This window comes from Oryctolagus cuniculus, chromosome 10, assembly GCF_964237555.1.
Source record: "Oryctolagus cuniculus chromosome 10, mOryCun1.1, whole genome shotgun sequence".
NCBI lineage: Eukaryota > Metazoa > Chordata > Mammalia > Lagomorpha > Leporidae > Oryctolagus > Oryctolagus cuniculus.
The window spans coordinates 1,750,259-1,771,965 of record NC_091441.1 but is presented as its reverse complement, the minus strand read 5'-3'; the positions used below and the strand labels follow the sequence as shown (position 1 = coordinate 1,771,965).

Sequence of the window (21,707 nt, the reverse complement as noted above, 5' to 3'; positions counted from 1 at the left end):
CCGCGCCCTCAGGACGCAGGGCGCGGTCAGAACTCCGAAGCTCGTGTTGTTTCCATCCGAGCGCTGGCACCTTGATGCAAGTGGGGACTGGAATGGATCCAAGCCAGTCCGGGTCTCCAGAGCCTGAGCACGCAGGCTCGCAGCTACCAGCTCTGGGTTAAGCAGTCACTGTGGTCAGGCACCCCCGTGGGAGCCCAGCCCGGAGCCCGGCTCTGCACTTCCGGCTGCTCCGCGCGTGAGCAAGGAAGGGCACGAGAGCAGGACAGCCGTCCCACGCGGTGTGGTCCATGGGCGGCTCCCCCCCCACGGCTCCCCCACGCACACGGCTCCCCCACGCACACGGCTCCCCCACGCACATGGCTCCTCCATGCACACGGCTTCCCCACGCACACGGCTCCCCCACGCACACGGCTCCCCCATGCACACGGCTCCCCCACGCACACGGCTCCCCCACACACATGGCCCCCCCCCGCCACGGCTCCCCCACGCACACGGCTCCTCCATGTACATGGCTCCTCCACGCACACGGCTCCTCTGCACACACGGCCTCTCCATGCACATGGATCCTCCATGCACACGGCTCCCCCACGCACACGGCTCCTCCATATACATGGCTCCTCCACGCACACGGCTCCTCTGCACACACGGCTTCCCCCCCCCACAGTTCCCCCCCATGGCTCCTTCACACACACGGCTCCTCCACGCACACGGCCTCTTCACACACACAGCCCCCTCCACGGCCTCTCCATGCACACAGCTTCTCCACACACACACGTCCCCCCATGGCTCCTCCACGCACACGGCTTCTCCATGCACACGGATCCTCCATGCATACAGCTTCTCCACACACACGGCCTCTCCACAAACACAGCTTACGCACACGGCTCTCCACGTGCCGTGTTTGCTGCGTATGCTGTAATCTCTCCTGCTTTTGTTGGTGGTTGGGGAATGTAATTGAACCTGAAGCAACAAGATCGGCGTTGGCTCAGGCAGCGCCGGGGGTTCCTCTCGCAGAATACGACTGCGTGCTCGTGGATATTTCTGCGCGGTTGTCAGACTCCGTGAGCAGGACATCGATGGTCTTCACAAGATAGTATGTTCTCCGTGGCTCGCTGACGTGCCTTGACAAGGACAGCAGGCTTGTCCCTGGCTGGGAAGATGGCGCCCGCACGCAGATGCCGGACCCGATTGCATCTCCACCACCTTTATCTGACAGTGCTCGGGGATGGGAAGTTTCTGATTCATTGCGGAAAGCCTGGGTGTCTCTGGCGAGGAAACGCAGCCTCCTCCGTGTCGCCTTGCATGCACTTGAAATTGCTTCCATTTTTGAAATGATGAAATTTAATTACAGTATTGGCACCTGTTAATTGATGCCCGCCATTCACCACAGGGGACTCCATGATTATGTGGGAGGCGGGTCCTGCGTGGTAGAACGGAACGGCTTTCTCGTCACCGTGTCGTCTATGGTCCTGAAGCCACAGGAAGCCGTGAGGATCAGCGGGAGGTGGTGCAGGCTTTCAGCCCGCAGTCAGGATGCTGGACGGCGCCTCCGTGTGTTTGGGCTCAACGCGCGGCTCCAGCCCGACTCCAGCTCCCTGCTCACGTGCGTCCTGGGCAGCCGCCGTGGTGGCTCAGGGAGGGATCCTGCCACCCACACGAAAGACCTGGACAGAACTCCCAGTGTCTGCCCGGCAGTCTCAGCCATTGTGGGCATCTGGGGAGCGAACCAGTGCACAGGAGATCTCTCTCTCTCTCTCTCTCTCTCTCTCTCCCTTTCTCTCTCTCCCTCTCCCTCTTCCTCTCTCACTCTGCATCTCTTTCTCCATGACCCACTCTCTGCCTCTCAAATAAGAGAATTTTTTTTAGAAATTGTTTATTGGAAATGTAGAGAGAGAGAGAGACAGAGAGAGAGAGAGAGAGATCCTCCATCTACTGGTTCACTCCCGGATGCCTGCAACAGCTGTCATTTGTGTCTGCTTGAACCCAACCCCCTGCAACCCAGGCCAAGCCAGGAGAGAGGAGCTCCATCGGGGCCCCGTTGGGGTGGCGTCCCCACTGCTGCCCCGCACGTTAGCAGAAGGCTGGGTTGGAGCACAGAGTAGCTGGGCCTGGGGATGCTGGAGACCCAAACAGGGGCTTCACGCACTGCACCACGGCACCCACCAGGATAAAGACGTTTGAAACGGTGCCTACGATGGCGCTCCTGGCGTCCCCGTGTTGGCACGCAGCACCGTGGCATTAGCACACCCGCGTGGTGTAGGTGGTCTACTGGGGGCCCTGAGCCACGCTTGCTTCCGTGGACAGGGGGCTCCTGCCGAAGCCCATTCCTCTTCCCTGCCCGTCCTTGGAGGGAAGGAGCCTCACCCGTGTCTCCCGCTGAGGGCCCCGTGTCCGGGCCATGGATGGTCCTGGTCTGATCCCATTCTGATGCCACAGAGAGCATCGCCGCTGCCCCCCAGAGCCCCTTGGGCCGAAAACCTCCCACTCGGCCTGTGCTGCCCCAGGGATGGCGTCGGAGGCCCTGGCATCTCCGGGCGGTGCCAGAGCCCACCACCATCAGAGTCCAGGCTCCAGAGAGAAGCAAAATCTAGGTCCACCCGGGGACTGGGCCTCCCAAGAGCACTCTGGGAGGAGCTTCCTCAGGGAATACGCCCCGGATGAGGTCCAAAGTGAGAAAAGCTTGCACTCTGCTATTCCCAATAATTTTGTTGGGAAAATGAGAGAAAAGTGAATAATGGCCGACCATTGACACGAAGATGATTTTGAAGAAATGGCACTGAGCTTTGCAGATCTGCGAGCCATCAGTGGAGAAACGGAGGAAGGGCGAGTGGGAGGGGAGGGAGGAGGCAGCTCTGTGTGCTCGGGGCCTTTGGGACCAGGCCAGAAGGTGGTGCTAAGACACCCTCGCCCTACCCGCCCACATGCCCTCAGTACGAAGTCTCTCCTCTCCGCGCAGATGCTGTTCCCGCCTCAGTCAGGTGCGGGTGCAGCAGGAGTGGGTGTGACACATCAGAGGTCACCCGTCATTGGCACCACGTCACCCAGGGTTGTCTCCAAGCAGCTCGACCCACCCAGCGGGCTGGTGGCCCTGCCAGTGCCTCCGCCACAGGGGGCTTCTGCCTGGTTTCAGGTGCAGGACGGGGTGCCTGTGCCTGCAGCCGGGTCCCCGGGGCTCCCTCCTGGTCCCCTGGTGTGTGTTGGCATGGCAACGCTGGGCCAGCGTGGAGACGGTGGGGTGCATGCCGTGTGCCGCCAAGGCCCGCTGCACGCGTGTGTGCATGCGTGTGCGCGTCGATAGTGGGCTCGGTCCTGTGTTTAACCAGACAGACAGCACCGCACAGCCCTGGGAGGCAGCATCTGGTGCATAGAACCCGGCCCCATAATTCATTTTTAACTTTCCCTAATTGCTCCAGTCATTTCATCATTACAAATACTAGGTGTCGAGGCGAGGAGCCGCGGCTCTCCTGCCTGGAAGGAGGGGGCCGCTAATCTAATTAGAAAGGTAGGGAGCTGATCGGCTGCATTTTCTCGTAGTTAGCATGCACAAGTCAGGTCCCAGCAGATGTGCTGTGAAATTAATTTCCTCTGGTGTAACCAGAGACTCTCTGTTATGCAATTTCCATTTCACAGATGATAACCTATTATCACTTTATTCAAGGAAAATGTGTTAATAGCCACAAGGAAAATTGAATTATTCATATTTGCTCATTTCCATTCTGAAGCGAGCACTTCTCTCTTCGTGCACTGGGAGGAGGCTAATGTAAACATGACCGAATCCCTGTGAATTGGCTCACGGAAGAGCCTGTTAGCCGGCTGCCTGGGGACCGCGCCAGGCCGGGCGGTGGCGGGTGCCGGGGAGGCGAGCGCAGTGTGGGGGAGACAGGCGGCCCAGGTGGCGCCCGAGCCAGTGGGAGCCGGGTCAGAGGCATCAGCTGTGCGCGCCACGCGGGGCGGTGGCGGGTGCAACAAGTGGCTGTGGCTCCCGTGGGCACAGAGCCGTCGTACAGGCCCACAGCCACCGGCATCCAGGCCAGGTTCTGTGCACAGGCCCACAGCCGCCGGCATCCAGGCCAGGTTCTGTGCACAGGCCCACAGCCGCCGGCATCCAGGCCAGGTTCTGTGCACAGGCCCACAGCTGCCGGCATCCAGGCCAGGTTCTGTGCACGGGCAGCGAAGCCACCCCCGGATTCTGGCCTCCGGCTCTGGGCTGACTGCGTCCACCTGTGAAAGAACGGGTTCTCTGGGCACCTTTCAGGAGAAACCGCCCAGACCGGGGTTAGGGCCCCCTGGGGCTCCCCTCTGAGGTCAGCCACCTCGGCGCTCAGCCCAAGCTCCCTGCACAGCAGGGGTTTCTAGGGGTGCCTTCCGGATCCACGTCTCTGCCAAGGCCACTTCTTTCCTTGTCGTTAGTTACAGGGCCCGAAGTCCAAGGGCCAGGACTCAGCAGATGCTGGTCCTTCAAGCTTCCCAGAGGCCGGCCCCAGCCCACCTTCAGATGGGGACTTCCGGTGGGTGCTCCGTCTCGCTCCAGCACCACCGCGCTGCCGGCCACACCAAGTCCTCGGTGGCCTGGAACAAACCACAACCATCTCTTGTGCATGCTTGCCCGAGGGGCGCAAGGCCCAGCCCACCCTGGCCCCAGCTCTCTCGGGCCGCTGGGCCGGCCACGGTGCTGCCTGCCTGCATGGCGCTGAGGCTGGCTCTGCACGCACAGGTCTCACCCAGCACCCGGCTTTGCAAAGGCTGAGCCCTGTGCCCGCGGGGCTCCCCAGTGGGCGCTGTCCCAGAACGGCCCCTCCCGAGGAGTGGGACAGGAGCGAGAGCCCGGGCAGGGCAGTGACGAGGGGGCGGGCACATGTGGAGGGCGTCCAGGCTGGGGGCCCCTCTGGCACTCGGAGCGTCCCGCGGCGGGGATGGCAAGTCGGGCAGGCGGGGCTGACCCACTCTGCCCTCTCCCTTCTCTTCCCGGCAGTGGGACCCAGACATGCTTCCGCCGCCTCTGCTTTCCGTCTTCTCCCCCGTGAGCGGCAGCTCCTGGTCCCCTGTCTCCTGGCTTAGTCCACACACAGTCATTTGGCTTCTGTGCCTCCCTCGGACCCTGCCGGATACGTAGCCACAGGACAGCTCTGTCCCCAGTCTCGGGAGATTGCATCCCACACACGGAGACAGACAGGAAGCCGGCTAAACGCATTATTCTGGCCCCAAGAGGCTCTGCGTAGCCCGCCTGAGGGGCAGCTGGCGCAGTGTCCACCAGGGCAGCTGACAGGAGCACGTCTCAGTGTCAGCAGGACCGCAGAGGGGCTCCCTGAGGGGCCAGGGGAGGGCCCGGGGCGCTGGGCTGGCCTGGGGTGGTCTTGGGAGGGGCTGGGGCCAGGGCTTGGGGAGGAGCAGCGGTGGTCAAGGGAAGTGTGTCTCATGGGAAGGGTGGAGGGAGGGTTAGGAGTAAGGGTCGCCGGCAGGAGGGAGTGCAGATGGACCCTGCCTGGGGACAAGGACAAAGGGGTCCCCGGCCGCTTCTGGCCTTTTGGAGTATAGCTGTGTCCAAAGCGCGGGAAAGGCTGAGGAGTCGGTGCAGGGGCGAGTCCGATCCCCCCACAAGTGATTGGCGCCAGGTGGCAGGCACTGAAGGGGTTCACGCACTGAGCCCAGGAGGGCCCAGAGCCGGCTGGAAGCTCCTGGACGACTCCGGTCACAGAGCCACGCCCACGGCAGCCCTGAGTCAGTGGACTCTCTCAGGTTCGTGGCCTGCCCTGCAGGTGTCGGGGTGAGGGCCGGGGTTGCCGGTGCGCAGGATGGTGCTGGGGACCAAGAGGGCCTGGGCCTTGCACACCGGCACCAACAGCACGCGCACGCTGTGGTCGCCAGAGCATCTCTGCTTGAGAATTAATATTCTCCTCCTCTGAACATAGGATCGACACGGAGACCACAAAAACGAAGTGGGAGCTCTTCGGAGATCATACAAATGAAGAACGCGTGGAGATCACTTACGCAGCAGAGTTCATCCTTGGCGTGTTGCACTTGGAGAGCCCGGGTCTGAGCTGGCGTGTTAGAATGACGTAACCGAGCGTGCAGTGCCGCGGGGAGCACGGGTGTTCCCGCAGGGCCGTGGTTTGGGGTGCGGGTCTCCCCAGGCCCCTTGCTGCTGTTTGGCCTGGAGCCTTGGGACCAGCATTTCAGACGTGGCGTGCGTGAAGTTAACAGCAGGTACCGAAGCAGACCATCTTCTCGCAGGTGCACTTTGATGCCGGCCGCACCTGCATCCGGGCTTCCTCGACGTGCCTGACCTTACTGAGCCAGAGGAAGCCAGCGGCCGTGGTTTGCGGGAGAGAAGCAGTGACAAGGCGGAGGCCCTGTTTTAGGCCTGTGTGTGGCTGTCCCACGTTTCATTTCTCAGCTGCCTGATTTCCCCTGGGTGCGTGTGAACTCCCCTGCAGCTGTGAACGCAGAGAGAGGGCGTGTGTGTCCACGTGTCCACCGGCCCCCGAGGGAGCATCCTGTAGAGCTGCAGCATGGTCACTACCGGGCCCTGTCGCACTCCAGCTGCCCCGGTGTCCATGCTGTGCTGTGTGAGCTCGGTCTGTGCCTGTGTGTCCAGTCCTAGGAGCTCGGTCCCTGTGGGAGGACGCCTGTGTCCACCAGCGCCTCATGCAGCTCCGTGACCCCCCGCTCCCTCCTGCTCGCCCTCCCCTCCCCAACACCTAACACTGGGTCACACCCCCCCACACCGTGTGCGCTCCGGCTCCATGCTCACGTCCTATGGGACACGGGTCAGATCACAGATCACACAGACTGCTGGGTCCGGTTCTCTCGCACAGCGTCTGCTGTGAGGTCCGCCCCGGTCACCATGTGTCCCTCATGCTCCTCCCCAGACCTGCGCTGGAGGGGGCTGGAGCCGTGTCCACTCGGCCAGATGAGGAAGGCTGCTGTGCACACGGCCGTCCAGAATCCACGCGAACTTCACATTTCCTTCTCCGTGGTACACGCGGTGGGAAGTCAGGGTCTGGGCCAGGGCAGTGGCGGTGAGGGGTGGAGCATCCGTTGGCTTTCCCGGCAGCCACTGGGGCTGACCTGTTCAGACGGGGCAGTGCCGGCCGCCTCTTCCTGCTTTTGTGTCAGCGGCTCGGGTGGCACAGTGACAGTTCTGTGTGTGGTTTGCATGGTGCCCACCTGGTGGCTGGTGACGCAGGCGTCTCCACGTGTGTTCCCGTCTGCTGTGTCCCGTGTCTGCGTGTCCCTTACGGGAGAATTCTGGCATGTTCCATGTCTCTCTGCGTGTCCTTAGATGAGAATTCTGCCATGCCCCATGTCTGCGTGCTGCTCAGGGGAGAACTCTGGTGTGCGCGTGCACTCTCTCACCGTGTGTCTGCTCCTTTTCTGCTCACTCTGAGAGCTGTGTGTGCTGGGACGGTGCAGACCGGTTATGTGTCAGCCCAGGGCTTGCAGGATTGTGCGCTGTGCCCAGTGCCTGCCTCCACAGAGGAGGTTTCGGTTTTGATGAGGTCCGGCTGGTCGGTCTGCTTCTGCGGCTCATTTTTTATCTCGACACCAAGAACTTGTCCAGGCGCTTGTTTCTAAACACTGCACTTTCCTGTTTGCGCTGACATCCGTGCTCTGGCTGAGCTGGTTTCTCTGAGCTGGGAGGTTTTGCGTGGAGCGGTTTGCCTGCTCACGGTCGTCCACAGCAGCCCCACGCCCTGCCAAGGCCTGCCACCTCCCGTGCAGCCTTTTTCACCCTCCTGGAACTCAGGCGGCGAGCAGGTGCGGGCTTCCCTCTGGCTGACCTGTGTGCAAGTAGTGCTCCGTGTTCAAGAAAGAATTCTCCTGCGTTATTAACATCTTCAAAGGTTGCGTTAGGGGTGAGCGTTGTGGCACAGTTTAAACTACCTCTCGGACTGCCTGCATCCCAGACGGGAGTGCCTAAGTCCTGCTGTTGCTTCTGATCCAGCTTCCTGCTACCGTTCCCTAGGAGACAGCAGAGTGGGCCCTGCCCCCACATGGGAGACCAGGGTGGAGCTCTGGCTCCTGGCTTCAGCCTGGCTCAGCTCTGCCTGTTGGCGGCATCTGGGGAGTGAACCAGCAAGGGGAAGCTCGCTCTTTCCTTCTCGCTCTCGCTCTTGCTCTCTCGCTCTTTCTCCCCTGACGCCCTCTTTGTCATTCTTACTTTCAAATAAATATACTTCAAAGATTACCTTATCCATTGAAGCAACTGTGATTTTTCCATAGAAGATTTGGAGGAAGAAAACCTGCATTCCGTCTATTAAGCATCTTGCTGGGACTTCCATGGAAATCATGTTAAATACTTCCGTGTTGAATCCAAGGTGTCCGCTTACTCAGATCTTTAGTTCGCTGGTGCTGGCTGATTTTCACACCCAGATCCTGTGTGCGCTCTGTTTATACACAAGTTACTCAGTCTCCCGAGAGCATTTACATGTGGTAATCGTCTTTCACCTTAGTTACCACGGGTTCGCTGTTGGTGCCTGGTGTTGAAATGGGACTGACGTCTCAGGTCCTTGTCCGCCTTTGTCACTGAACTCCCTGGGTCACTCGAGGAGGGTCCCTGCGGTGCTGATGCGCCTGCACCAGGAAGACCACCGTGCCTTCCTCCTCGGCTCACCTGTGCGCTTAGCCAGTGGTCTTATTTCTGGTGGTTTTCTCTGCTTTAAAAGCCGTTCCATGTTGTGTGGACACAGCCGTGTCTTGGGTGTGCGTGTGAGTGTGTGTGTACTTGTGTGGTATAACTGTTCTGCTATTGTATTTTCAAATTATCTTTGTCACTGAACTTGTGAATTTTTAATGAAAGTGCATTGCTGGGGTTTTCCTTTCTGCTCTTTAATGTGTCCGGCCCATCACTGATTCTTAATCAGTGTTGTCTACTCTGCTTATGCTGAAGGAAGTCACCGATCTGTGAAAGCTCAAGTCCGCGCTCGCATTTCTGACCCTGCGTCTCGCTCCCTCCCTTGTTTCTTTCCGTTGCCTCCCTGTGTGTTCTGTGTTCTTTATTAGGAACCCAGTAATTTTTGCCTTGTCTTTTTGTTAAAAAACATTTATTTATTTATTTATTTGAAAGGCAGAGTGGGGGTGGGGGGAGAGAGAGAGAGAGAGAGAGAGAGAGAGAGAGAGACATCTTCTATCCTCTGGTTCACTCCCATTTGGCCACAGTGGCCAGGGCTGGGCCAGGATGAAGCCAGGAGCTTCCTCCAGGTCTCCCATGCGAGTGCAAGGTCCCAAGTACTTGGACCATATTCTGCTGCTTTCCCAGGAACATTAGCAAGGATCTGGGTCAGATGTGGAGCAGCCAGGACTCGAACTGGTGCCCATGAGGGATGCCGGCAGCGCAGGTAGTAGCTTTGCCCTCTACGCCGCAGTGCCAGGCCCCATTGCTTGTTTTCATTTTTGTTGTTCTGTTTTCCTGAGTCGCACAGAGTGAGCCGTGGCGTCTGCTTCCTTGCAGGCAGCTGTGCATGCTGGCTTGCTTCCTCGTGGGCTGACTGGCTGTGGACCGCGGTCTGCACTGACAGGTGCAGGTGGGTTTGTGTGGAAGCCGCCACGCCTGGGCCGGAGCAAGCTGGGGCTCTCTGCCGCTGCTGCCCCTCTGCCTTCCATTGGCTGCTTCCTTCCTGTTTCCCGGGCGTTTGGGACTTCTCCACAGCTCCTCATCTCAGAGTGCCTGGCCCTCCCCATCCTGCGGGTCTCTGAGAGCCCCCTCTCCATCACCTGGAAAGCCAGCCTCTCCCTCTGGGCCGCCGCGGCTTCAGATGGGAAATCCAGTCGCTCCCAGAGGGTTTCCCTAAAACACGCGTTGTTTCTCCCCTTGGCTCCCCTGACTTGCCCGTCTTGGTTTCCAGAGGTTGTATGGTGATGCACCTTTGCCTGGGTTCACCTCCGTGGGGCTCAGCCAGCAGATGGAGCTCTGACAGGTGCAGCTCAGCCCGCCTGTGGGGTCACGGTGGCTCAGAGGTCCTGGCCTTGGGCCGACCACCCCTACACAGACCACCCCTCTCTGTACACAGGGTCACGGAAGGCGCCCGTTCCTGTCGGCCGAGCCTGGGCCGTGACCCCACCGGGCAGTTCCGCAACTCCCTCCTCAGAGAGCCCAGAGGTGCACAGGGGGCTCCAAGCCACGTTCCTGGGACGCTCTATGCTATGCAGCGTCTCCTCAAGTCAGACTCCCGCCCTTGAACACCGCACCTCACCCGGGACTGGCTCTGGCACAGCCCAGTGGCCTAGGCCCTCAGCAGGGACAGGACAGCAGCCCTTGCCACGAAGCTGAGCCGGGCGAGGGGACTTGGGCCCTTGCTCCACCTGTGGATGCCGCCTTCCCTGGGGCGCTCTGCGGTGGAGGTGCGGACAAGCTGAGCCAACCGAGCTCCCTGAGCTGTGCGGGACCAAGTGCCCAGCGTCGCTGTCCAGGGCAACGTCTCTCACCAGCGCTGTTTATGGGAATTCTGGGAGCCAGGTGACAAGTGGGTAGCTGAAAATCAGGCACAGCGGGAAGATGGCAAATCCTACGAGTTGGGTTCTGCTTGAGACAGAAAGTCAAAGCAGACAGGCAGGGCTTGGTTGTAGCTATGGCAACACCAGCATCCCACAAGGGAGTGCCTGGGTTCAAGTCCCGGCTGTGCTGGATTCTAGCTCCCCGTGATGTGCACCTTGGAAGGTGGTGATGGGGCAGCCCACGTGGTTGGGCCTCTGCCACCCACGTGAGACGTGGATGAGGTTCGAGCCCCTGGCCTCAGTCTGGCATCCCCAGCTCTGTGGGCATCTGGGGAATGAACCAGCAGATGGGAGCGGTCTCTCTCTCTCTCTCTCATTCTCTCTCTCTCTCTGCCTTTCAAATAAACAAGAAATTTAAAAAAGATTGTTAAAGAGTCCATTTGTTTAAAAGCAAAATAAGACACTGGTAGAGACTGTTTCCTGAGAACAATGTATCCACTAAGCAAGGCACAGGCAGCCCCGAGGCAGCCAAGGGTAGCACCCGGGCGGGGTCTCAGCAGAGTTTCCTTACACTGCAAAGCCCCAACAATGTCTCCCAGCGCCCGGAACCCTGCTGTTGCCTTCCGAGTCCCAGCCCCAGGGCTTGGTAGGACCCGGTGCGGCCGGAGCTCGGGGGGAGCAAGGCAGGCGGGGAAGGCCCACACGGGGTGCACGCAGAGCGCAGGAGAGGAGCCCACCAGGACCAGGCCTGAGGACATGGAGCCCCATCAGGAGGGCCAGGAGCGCGCTCTGGCACTCCGGGGGGAGAAGGCAGGTCCTGCCCTGCAGGAGAGACTGCTGTGCTGCAGAGGGAGGGCGCTGGGCAGGAGCGCGGGCCCCCAGCGCTCAGGGCAGGGGGAGGAGGCCAGGGGCCGAGCCCGCAGCAAGCACAGCCCGGGGGTTCTCAGCGCCTGGCGCCTCACCCGCGCCGCTCAGAAATGCCCACGTCCAGGCTGGAGCCCAACAACCGGCGGTGATCACGCTTGCAAGGCCCGCTCCAGGGAGGAGAAGGGCGTGGGCAGGAGCCAGCGTGGGCAGCAAGGGGACTCTGCGCCCACGGTGACAGAGCCGGTGGTGGGAGCAGGGGCCCTGTTGGAGCCAGGCAGGCACCTGCTAAAGCAGGAACCTCAGCCCAGGTGGGCAGCAAAGCTCTCGCTGAGATGAGACAGAGACGGTTATGCTGAACAGGCTGGTTGTCTCTCTACCATTAGACTCACTCTGCTGGTGACTGAATTAGGCGCTACTGTACAGTGAATGTATGCTGTTTTCAAAGATGCCAAAAATCTTTTACAATTTTCTTCAGGCACCCAGATTCAAATACCCTCAGCATCTCGCGTAAAGCCTACTGTCCGGAGAACTGGTGCTCTCTCTAACAGCCTGCTGTCCAGAGAACTGGCGCTCTCTCTAACAGCCTGCTGTCCAGAGAACTGGCTCTCTCTCTAACAGCCTGCTGTCCAGAGAACTGGCTCTCTCTCTTAGCCTGCTGTCCAGAGAACTGGCGCTCTCTCTAATAGCCTGCTGTCCAGAGAACTGGCGCTCTCTCTAACAGTCTCTGCTATTCACTGTATTAGGTGGTGTAGGTGAACCAGAAAAATGTTTCACTCTCAGAATCCAAGAATGTCTGACATTTATATTGTTCTTAAAAAGCTTCATTTATTACTTATTCTCATTTTGTTTCAAAAGCAGAGACGGACACAGAGAACAACTTTCCATCTGCTGGTTCCTTCCACAAAAACTGGCAATAGCTGGGACTTTGATTAGAGGTGGGAAGTACACTGTGATGTCATTCTCGCTACAGGAACTGCACTGTGACGTCGCTCTTGCTACAGGAAGTGCACTGTGACGTCACTCTCCCAGTGAGAACTGCACTGTGATGTCGCTCTCCCGACAGGAAATGCACTGTGATGTCGCTCTCCTGATGAGGAGTGTGCTGTGATGTCACCCTCCCGACAGGAAGTGCACTGTGACATCACTCTCACTACAGGAAGTGCACTGTGATGTCACTCTCCCACTGAGAAGTGCACTGGGATGTCTCTCTCCCGACAGGAAGTGCACTGTGACCCTGCTTCCCTAACACCTCTCCATGTCACTGACCGCGGTCTAGTAATCCTTCTTCTGGTTGCTCTTGTAAAGCACAGAGACCTCCACAGGCACCATGAAGAGTTCGAAGCTCCTGTGTCTGAGCTAGGAAAGGCCCACCAGGCTGCTGGTTAGATGGTGCCGATTACAGTGATTTACAATACTTGGAGGGGAAAGCACGTCTCCAGTTCCCGCTCTTCTTTTCTTCCTACTGAGCACACAAAGACCCCCACTGCACACGCTGTTTAGAGACAGCAACGTTACACCGCCAGGCACTGAGCTCCAGGCTGCGGCTGGGCCTGTTTCTCCTTCCTCTCCCCATTCTTCTGCCGCTGCTCTCAGAACGACCTACGCGGTGCGGAGGCTGCACAGTGCCACGGCCTCTGCTCGCTCCCAGCAGGGCCTGCTCTCCATCGCACCTTGGCCTGCAGTTCCCACCCTTCTTAGCCAAACTTCCTGGGGTCTTTCCAGAACAGTAGCGGTAGACCCTGCAGGACAACCCCAGGGCCGCGCTGCCACGGAGCTGCAGCCGCGCTCGCTCGGCGGGCTCCTGCGGTGCGCCCCACGGATGGCTGATGAGATGGGCGCCTCTCCAGGGATTGAGCGGCTGAACCCTGGCCAGGGCTCTAGTGGCTGGCGGCCCTGGCTGGAAGGAAGCTCTCCATCTCAACTAAACCCTTGCTATTGAGGCCTAAGCCCATTTCCTCTTTCCTTAGCCTCCGCGTGGAGAGGGGAACAGCTGGTCCCCACCCTCCACATAATAACCCTTCACCGTCCTGAAGATGGTTATTAGGTCGGCTCCGCTTCTCCAGGCTAAATCATCACAGATCCTTTAATCTTCCTCCATGGGTCCTATTTCCCCAGTCTTTAATCGCCTCTGCCGCTCTCTACTGAATCCTTTCAGCTCCTTAAGTCCCTGGGTGTCACCTCTTCACAGGGGTGGCACAGACAGTGTGAAAAGCAAGGCAGCCCAAAGGCACAGCGGCGATGTCTTCGATGACAGAAAAATGATGCCCCTGACAATGCAGCCGAACGACTGTAGGAGGCTCCGTGTCCTTCCGATGCGAGGCAAACAGCGGCAGTCAGCGCCTCCTTGGCAAAAATGAAATAATGACAACCGCGACGTGACAGCAGCACCGGGGACAACTGACGGTACAAAAGGCGTCTATGAGGATACACGGCCACTTTCTCAGGCTGCAAATTTGACACTCGAGTGTTGCAGGTTGCTGCCATCCGGCTTGGCTGACCTGTCCCCTGTGATGTTTTTAAATTAATTTCCCAGGTTCCTATGCCAATCTTCTAAATTCCCAGACGATTTTGCCATGCACTTCTTAGCACATCGTCAAGGTCCTTTTCTATCAAACTCCAAGTCTGTGGATTTCCAGTGCCAGGGCAGGGGCTGGGGGCCGAAAGGCAGGTGAGCACCCCGGAGGGTCCATGCCCTGGCCAGCCCGCAGCAGGGGCAGGTTCAGGGGTAATGGGGACTTCACTGTGTTTGCAAAGCGCCCCTGGTGAAAGTCACAGCGTGCACCAAGGACCAACGCCACCCCCACAAACCCTCCACCCCTCCGCCAGCTCCTGCATGGGGAGCAGGCACACGCGGAGCTGCGTCTCAGGCCTCTTCTGACCATTTAGTTAAATTTCATGGTCATGATTAAATCTCCTATTCTCCCCGGTGTTATCTGCCGCTCCCAGCTCGGCTTCCTTGTTCACTTAATGAACGTGTTTTCCATCCCATCGTTCAGAAAATTGATGAAAGTGTTTAAGTAGCATTGAACCCAAGATTTTCCTCAGGGAAGCCCCACTTGCTATGTTCTCTCATATTGATATTGAGCCGTTTTTAAGTATGCTTTGAGTACAGGCTCCAAGTATTATCTTACTATGACTTAGGCCATCTTTCTCCGTACGTTGATTAGAATTTCATGTCAATAAGCACAGAGATCACGAGAAGGAGCGGAAAACTGGAGCAGAGTTTCATTTTTTATCATGCCTTAAGTGGGGCACTTCTTCTTATCTGTTTCAAATTATACTGTGGAATTTTATTAATAAACCACTTATAAAAGCAGTGAATGCTATTTCTGAGAAAGAAGTAAACTGTGTCAAGCAGATCATATATTTCCTTCTCATTAGTTGTTTCAACACTTAAGAATTTCAAATATGGTCAAACATAGATCAGCTTCAACTACATTTCAGAGTCTAACTCACAATGTGTGAGTGGCTTACCCTTCATCACCAGTGAGGTTCTCACTCGAAACCATGGGAGTTCCTGCACCAAAATCTAAGCCTCCCTTTAGAGTCATCTGACAAACACCCATAGAAAGCTTGCACTGTGCCCCGAATGTCAGCACACATCGGCCTGTCTGGGGGTTCCCATGCTCATCTGCACCCAGCAGCTGGCTTCAGCCTGGGCATGCGGGAAAGCAGAGCACCTGGACTTCCTAGGAGGACGCTCAGAGGGGCGACGTCACCCACTGGGTTTGCAGATCGCAGAGGACTGGCCCCCTCAAGGCCTGACGAGGTCGCAGTGCTGTCTCTGTTGTCAGTCACCAGAACAAAGCGCTGGCTTCTAACACCGGCTCTCGCTCTCTCTCTTCCTTCTCACGTTTGTAAAATACCCCGAGTTCTGTACACTTATTAGTAGGTAAATGATCCCAAGACGGAAGTCTTTCCAAGCAAGGAGCAGGAGGAATAAAATCCCTCTAACCTGTCACCCTAGGAGTTTCCCGGCACCAGGGGCTTCTCATGTCCTTCCTGGTTTGGAAATGAAATAATACTTTCAAATGTGGCAGCTTCCTTTTGTTCTTCAAAGAAGCAAACTGAAAAATTGCAAAGTAGATCAGGACAAAAGCCTAACGACTGCCTTTATTTTTGCACCATATTAGTGTAACATAATTATCCAGTGAGCAGGCAGAATCATGAGTATTCAACACTTGCAGCAACAAAAGGCGGCAGCGTGGTCACTGGACTGAACACACTGAGCAAACGTCAGAGGACGAACAGTGTTTCCTCTGCTCTAAAATGCTGAAGTGCGACACCCACGTGTTTCACAGCAGAGCCTCCCAGTGAAGCTGCAGGGGACGAGACAGGGAAGGGTAGGGCAGAGCCCTGGCCTCCAACAGGAGCAGGGAGAGGTCTCATGACCCCCGACCCCCTCCTCCTCCCCCTTAGCCCGGGACAGCAGCAAAGGACAGGACAAGGAACAAAACTTCACACATGAGCCGGACCAGCTTCAGCTTAACCAGAGAGGTGGGCACAGCACCCAAGGCCTGTCCCCCAGGCAAATCAACAACAGCCAGAGAGGTCTCGGGCATCGTCAGAACATCAGGGCCCGCAACGCCCAGAGGTCAGAGCAGCTGAGCTGGAGGCAGAGCGTAGGGAGCAGGTCCTCTGTGCACAGGAGGGGCCTGTGAGAGCCCGGGTGGGGCAGAGGGCCATCCTCCGGGGACGGGGGAGCTCCAAGGTCTGCAGGTGAACCCAGTGCCACAAGGGACAGCAGGGTGGAGACGCACAGCATGGGTGAGAGGCTGTGCCTCCGTGGGTGTGGCAGGCTTCTGGACAGGCCCGGTCCAGGCTGCTCACCCTGGTAGCTGTGACCTAGCAAGCAAGGGGGACTCCCAGTGTCCAGCAATGACATATGCCCTATTTGCAGGTTTGTGACATCAGATTCAGCCCGTGTTTGCAAGACTGATGTCACAGCACACTTCCCACCAACAATCGAGGTTGAGTTGGAATCTGCACAGTGCAGAAAGGAGCTTAAAATGGAGCCATCTGTTACCCGTGACGTCCTACAAACCTGACTGTCCTCTGCCTTCTTCAGCTCATCTTCACACAGTTCTGCAAACACTGCAGGGAGATTAAGTTCCCTCCCCAGAGCTACTAAGAGGCGGCAACTCACCCCTGCATGCAATCATCCCCCCACTGCTAGCCAGGCGGTGACCGCCCCTGGCGCCAGCCCGACAGGGAGGGGACCTGTGCATCGCCCTCAGGGGCTCGCAGGCTAGAACAGGCAGGGACTGGGCAACTCGTGCCCTAACGCACAGGAAGCCATGAAACGGCAGAAACCACGGAAGAAGCAAGGAAAGGCCGGTCTGGGAGGCAGCACCCAAGTCACACTGGCCAGAGAGGGGCAGCCGGCAGAGCCCGGGGAAATCCACTCGGAACAGGGAGGAGCCAGTGCCCGCACGTGGGACCAGGGGACGAACAAGGAGACCGCGAGGGGGGACATGGAGGACGGACCGGCTCCAGGAGACCGCAGTGGGGGACATGGAGGACGGGCCGGCTCCAGGAGACCGCGGTGGACAATGGAGGACGGGCTGGCCCCAGAGACCGCGATGGACAATGGAGGACAGACCAACCCCGGGAGACCGCGGTGGGGGACATGGAGGACGGGCCGGCCCCGGGAGTGGGGGATGTGGAGGACGGGCTGGCCCCGGAGACTGCGGTGGGGGACGTGGAGGACAGACCGACCCCGGGAGGCCGCGGTGGGGGACATGGAGGATGGGCCGGCCCCGGAGACCGCTCTGGGGGACGTGGAGGACGCGCCGGCCCCGGGAGACCGCGGTGGGGGACATGGAGGACAGACTGACCCCGGGAGACCGCGGTGGGGGACGTGGAGGACGGGCCAGCCCCAGAGACCGCGGTGGGGGACGTGGAGGACGCGCCGGCCCCGGGAGACCGCGGTGGGGGACATGGAGGACAGGCCGGCCCCGGGAGGCCGCGGTGGGGGACATGGAGGACAGGCCGGCCCCGGGAGGCCGCGGTGGACAATGGAGGACGGGCCGGCCCCGGAGACCGCGGTGGGGGACATGGAGGACAGGCCGGCCCCGGGAGACCGCGGTGGGGGACATGGAGGACAGGCCGGCCCCGGGAGGCCGCGGTGGACAATGGAGGACGGGCCGGCCCCGGAGACCGCGGTGGGGGACATGGAGGACAGGCCGGCCCCGGGAGACTGTGGTGGGGGACATGGAGGACGGGCCGGCCCCGGAGACCGCGGTGGACAATGGAGGACGGGCCGGCCCCGGAGACCGCGGTGGACAATGGAGGACGGGCCGGCCCCGGGAGACTGTGGTGGGGCACATGGAAGACAGGCCGGCCCCGGAGACCGCGGTGGGGGACATGGAGGACAGGCCGGCCCCGGAGACCGCTCTGGGGGACGTGGAGGACGGGCCGGCCCCGGAGACCACGATGGACAATGGAGTACGGACCGACCCCGGGAGACAGCGGTGGACAATGGAGGACAGACTGACCCCGGGAGACCGCGGTGGGGGACATGGAGGACGGGCCAGCCCCAGAGACCGCGGTGGGGGACGTGGAGGACGTGCCGGCCCCGGGAGGCTGCGGTGGGGGACATGGAGGACGCGCCGGCCCCGGGAGACCGCGGTGGGGGACATGGAGGACGCGCCGGCCCCGGGAGACCGCGGTGGGGGACATGGAGGACGGGCCGGCCCCGGAGACCGCGGTGCGGGCGGGCTCTTCCCCACCTCGCGGCAGGAGCCGGGTCTACGTGGGCGAGCGTCACCGCGTCAGGCGCACGCGCTCGGCGAGACCCGGGGGAGCCGCTCGCACCGACGCCAGGGCGCCCACGTGAGGGAGGCTGGCACGCGGGGGCACCGACAACGACGTGGGCGGCGGCCTCGCGGGAGCACAGGGGAGGCGTCGCCGGGCACCGGCCATCGCTGTCCGAACCGCACGTTCCCGCCATCGCCTCAGCCACGCCGCAACACCGCACGCCGCCAGGTGCGGGAGGCCACGCGCCCACCACAGCCTCCTGAGAGGGGGTCCCTCCCGTCGTTCTGGGTTCTGCTTCGCGACACCTTTCTCGGCCACGCCGGGCCCGAGCAGGACCCCCGCGAGTCTTAGTCACTGACTTAGAACGCACCTCCTCAGAGCAGGGAGCGACGCCATGGCCGACAGGAAGTGGCGGCATGGCCGGCAGGAAGTGACGTCACGGCCCGCCGGAAGTGACCGCGCCACAGGCCGGAAGTGGCGGTGTCGCCGGGAGAGAACGCGCCCAGTGACTCTTGGCAGAGATGGCTGACTGGCTGCTCGGAGTGCCTGGGGAGCCTCTGCGGGTTGGGAGGAAAGAACACCTTCCCCGGAAGGGAGGCGAGGCAGGGGAGGGCAGAGAGCGAGCGGGAGTCTCCGCACAGCGCAGGCAGTAAGTGACCGAGGAGGGCCCCGCTGCGCCGTTCGCTGGGGGACGGAGGCCGGCGCTGCCTCTGGGGTCCTCGTGGGGAGAGGCAGCTGCAGGGCGGGAGAAGCAGCGCGGACCGCACAGAAGCCCAGCCTCCCCCATGGCAGCAGGGGGCCAACCCTGGCAGAGACCCTGTGCTCACCCCGCACCCCCACCCGCAGCAGGCAGCGGGCTTCTAGAACAGGGACGCTGAGACCCCTGTAGCCGGAAACCCTGGACTTGAACACACTTGACTGTCTCCTCCCCAGTGATTCAGCAGCTCCAGACCCAGTTAAATGTTCCCCCAAAACGTTCTGCAATTAAAAATAAAGGAATTAGGAGGGGGGGGGGGGAGGGGTGGCACAGCAGTTGAGGCCCAGCTTGGATGCCTGGATCCTCTATAGGAGTGTTTGATTCGCACCCAGCTCCCTGCTAATGGGCAGGGAGGGAGCAGGTGACGGCTCAAGTGCTGTGTCCCTGTCACCGGGGAGAGATCCAGGTGGAGCTCCAGGCTCTTGGCTTTGGCCTGGCCCAGTCTTGGCTGCTGCAGGCATTTGGGGCGTGAAGATTTGTCCATGTCTGTCTGCCTCTGTCTCTCTACTTTTCAGATAAAATGAAAACATAAAATTTTTAATGAATTAAAAATCTTCAAAAATTAAAAAAAAATGAATAAATAAAAAAAGAATTGCTGATTAAACTCAGGAAATAAAAAAGAAATATAAAAGCACCCCAAATTGATAAGTAACTTGCAAGATAATAAGGATGAATAAATTCAAATAAATTAAAAAGAGATAATGAAGAAAGAGAAAAGCAGCCAAGCAAAATAGACTGTAAAGTCGTGTGAAAGGGAAAGTGGTTAAAATGGGCAAGAACTGAAGAAGAAAAATCAGGCAACAGAGCCGAGTTAATCTCCATAACCACAATGGAAGAAAACATCCCAGAAATAAGACGAATGTTCACACTGAGGACCATGGCGGGGTGCATGCCTGGACACATGCCCCAGAATGACCTGACAGATGTATGCTCCTCAGACGATTACATGTTCAAGATAAACATGTCCCTGGGACTTCAAGACAAAAAGATAAGACTTCCGTGCTGACGCCCTGTGGGAGAGCTGCTTCCATTGAGTGGCGGCTATCGGGGCATCAGAAGCAGCGCATGGCCTGTGCCAGCAGGACTGGAAGCCGGCGGTGCCATGGCATCCTAGAGCAATGCGCCTGAAACCCGAAGGAGAGGAGAAGACACTCCTCAGTTGTCACTGTTGAGGAAGCAGTGGGAGTCCGGGATGATGGTGACATCCGACAGCGCAGATGGACATTACCACAGGAAACAGGGTGAAGCCTTCCGGGGAGGTGTAAGGGTGAAGGTGACCATCCAAACTAAATTCAGACTTTCCTCAAAGCCCAGACAAACGGGAGGCGTAAATAAGCCTTGCACTAGAGAAAGAAGAGTTAAAATAATAAAATGCTTGTAGTTATAGCAAATATTATGACAAAATCGAGAAAAACATTCCCATCCATAAATGTAAATGCGTTTTAATCACTATGAGGAGAGAATGAATTTCAACTTGAATAACAAAGTAATTGTGTGTATATGAGTGTGGAGAGTGTGTGTGTGTGTGTAACAATAACCAAAATACAATGCAAGCCAAAAAGCAATAATGTGACAAGGACACTTTTTATTGCCAAAAGACACAATTCACGTTGAAGATATTACAAATATAAGTGCATATGCACCAAATAACAGAATGGCTGTCTTTGTCAAGAAAGGAGATGCAGGAAGAAATAACACCAATGGATTTTAATACTTTCTACAGTCTAAGGCAGATCAGGTACGCAAACCCTGTTGTCACCCAGAGTATATCACTAGGTTATACATAGACATGCTACAAATAATACTCCCATGATGCAGTGAGTAAAAAGTACTGCCAAAACTGAAGAACAAACAAGCAAAAGGCTTCTAAAATGACGCTGGAGGAGTGGGCGCTGAGCCGAGAGGGTAAGGCAGCAGTTCAGACGCCTGCTTCCCACGTCAGGGTGCCTGAGTTCAACTCCCGGCTCCAGCTCCTGACTCCAGCTTCCTGCTCTCAAGGACACTGGGAAGCAGTGGTAATGGTTCAGGTGATTGGATTCCTGCCACCGCAGGAGAGACCTGGAGTGAGTTCCGTGCTCCTGGCTTCAGCCTGGCCCCACCCCGGGTATTGCAGATACTGGTACACCGGACCAGCGGATAGGAGATTTATCTCTGTCGCGGGATCTCTGCCTCTCAGATAAGTAAATGAATAAATCTTGGGTAAAAGGAGCAATATAGAGCATAATGCAGAACTCCTGGGGAATGGTGATGAAAAATTCCAGCGATGGCAAGTGACAATTAAAGCTGTGACCATGGCCTTAAGCACATATCAGAATAAATGGACAAATCTATAAAATGAAAGTTGTAACTCAAAAGGTAGGAAAATAGCAAAAATGTACAGGAAAATAAATAATGAATATTAACGCTGAAGTCAATGAGATTGAAAGCAATGAACATTTATTTAATAAATCTGATTTCTCTTTAAAAAGAAACCACACCTATTACCTAATCTGTTTAAAGGAGTGTGCATTTGGCATGGAGGTTAAGACACAGCTTGAGGCACCTGCCCCCATATTAAAGTGCCTGGGTTCAGGTTCTGACTGCTTCCTGTTCCAGCTTCCTACTGATGTACACCCTGGGAGGCAGCCGGTGATGGTCCAAGGATGGACCAAGTCTCTGCCATCTGTGTAGGAGATCCGGATTAAGTTCCTAGCTCCTGGCTAAGTCCCTAGCCCAGCCCTGGCTCTTTGGCCATTTGGGAAGTGAATGAAAGCATCATTCTCTCTCTCTCTCTGTCTCTCTGTCTCCCTCCCTCCCTCTCCCTTTCCTTCTCTCTCTCCCTCTTTTCTCTTTTCCTTCAAAATTTTTAAAAATAAATACATATGCAAATTAAAAGGAGAGTAATCCTAAG

General features: G+C 58.1%; 1 long non-coding RNA gene across 1 annotated transcript; it reads right to left on the bottom strand.

The window, feature by feature from the left end:
* Positions 1-2,280: 2,280 nt before the first annotated feature.
* Positions 2,281-18,580, bottom strand: LOC127488606 (uncharacterized). Its single transcript, XR_007916376.2, has 3 exons — positions 18,431-18,580; positions 4,490-4,569; positions 2,281-4,221 (listed from the first exon to the last, which is right to left on the bottom strand). It is a non-coding gene; the product is annotated as an uncharacterized lncRNA (long non-coding RNA).
* Between the last annotated feature and the right edge of the window lie 3,127 nt (positions 18,581-21,707).